Below are 1885 nucleotides of genomic sequence, written 5' to 3'. Positions count from 1 at the left end.
TAAATCGTCAGCCCGCGTGGAGGCTTGTAATTCAATTCTTAGATAAATCGTGAGCCCGCGTGGAGGCTATTTTATTGTTCTTTGCATCATCTTTGTTAAAGCATAGGAATATGGGTTAAGTGTTTGTGGAGGGAGTTTCATTACATTGTTGTTATGGCATAGTGTTTGTCATTCTTTGTGTTTCTTGTGTTTTGTATTGTGCATGCATGGGCGTCGTTCATTAAGACCAACTCTTGCCCCACTTGATTTACATCTTGAATCTATCGTTAGAAATCCTAGGGGAAGAGGAAGTTCGAATAGAGCCAATCTATCAATGGATGACCATAATGATGACCATATTAAGAACATTGGTCACATAGACCAACAAGGCATCCTTCTTCCAAATGGCCATACATTCACCCAACCACCACAACAATAAGGCCAAGTTCCATTCGGAATGCCAAGGCCCATGTATGCTCCATAACCTCCCATTGTCAATCGAGGAATTCAATATCAAGGTGTTCATGTTGCACCTCAAGTAGCTAATCCACCTTTTGCTTTAAGAGATCACTATGTGCCTAATGAATACAATGCACCCACATGCATTCAATTGCCACCATTTCGAGCACACCATTATGAAATTAAAGCATAAACCATTCAAATGTTTCCTAACTTTCATGAACTTCCTAGTGAAGAACCTTACAAGCATTTGGATGAGTTTCTTGAAGTTTGTTCTACCGTGAAATACACGGACATGCCGGAAGAAGTCTTAAGGCTTAAACCTTTTCCATTCACCCTTAAAGTCAAGGCAAAATATTGGTTTAATAATCTTAGGCCTTTTTCAATCACTTCTTGGGCAGAAATGCAACAAGAGTTTTTGAAGAAGTACTATCCGGTTTCTAAGACCAATGCCATGAGGACCTCAATTCGAGAATTTTCACATGGGGATGGAGAAACATTTCATGAGGCATGGGAACGCTTCAATGAATTGCTAAGGAAGTGTCCACATCATGACATGCCCAAATGGCAATTAGTTCAATATTTCTTTGAGAGCTTATCGGATAATTATAAGGGCATGGTTGATGTTTCCATGGCTGGCTCTTACATTGATAGGCATGAGGATGACGTGTGGCGTGTCTATGAAATCATGAGTGAAAATTCTTTGCATAGAACATTGTCATCAAAGAATGGTAGAAATTCACAAGGTAGGAAGAGTGTAGGCTTACATCAAGTCGAACATTCAAATGAAATAGTCGCCGAAATGAAGTCTTTGTCTCAAAAGTTTGATCAATTTTTGATTAACCAGAATTCGGCGAACCAAATATCTTCCTTTCCTAACCATTCTCATCGTGCATTAAATGAAACTTGTATGACTTGTTCTAGTATTCTTCATTCTACTTCTTATTATCCTCATGGACAAATGCAAAGTGAACCTAATGAACAAGTCAATGTGGCTTTTGTGAACCAATGGAACAATCCTTATGGTACTCATTACAATCCAAGTTGGAGAAATCATCTGAACTTCTCATGGAAAAACCAAGGGGAAGGCTCAAACCCTCCCCAAGGCGGTTTTTAAGGGAAGTATATTCCACCTCCAATGCAAAACCAAGGATCCCAAGGTTATAGGCCATAACAATCACAAGGGAATCAATTCTCTAATTCTCATTTTCCCAACCAATCATATTCCCAAGGTAATTCTCGAAATCCCACTTTTGAAGAGAAAGTTTTAAATGTTTTGGGCACTTTAGAGGCTAACACACAATTGTTTTATTCTCACTCTCAATCTATTGCAAAGCTAGAAACCCAAGTAGGGCAAATAGCTAGCACTCTTAATGCTAGAAAGAAGGGAAAGATGCCTATTAATGCCCCACCTAAGCAACAATGTGTTGTGGAAACCCATTCCTCA

At 39.2% G+C, this 1885-nt stretch overlaps 1 pseudogene; it reads right to left on the bottom strand.

Moving 5' to 3' along the window:
• Window positions 1-897: 897 nt before the first annotated feature.
• LOC132287480 (small nucleolar RNA R71) lies at window positions 898-996 on the bottom strand (annotated as a pseudogene).
• Window positions 997-1885: the final 889 nt, after the last annotated feature.

The sequence above is a fragment of the Cornus florida genome, unplaced genomic scaffold (assembly GCF_030987335.1).
Source record: "Cornus florida cultivar Cherokee Brave unplaced genomic scaffold, ASM3098733v1 CherokeeBrave_3.0.0_Hap2_Chr11, whole genome shotgun sequence".
Classification (NCBI taxonomy): domain Eukaryota; kingdom Viridiplantae; phylum Streptophyta; class Magnoliopsida; order Cornales; family Cornaceae; genus Cornus; species Cornus florida.
The sequence above is the reverse complement of the archived record's forward strand: the minus strand, read 5'-3'. Positions and strand labels throughout refer to the sequence as shown.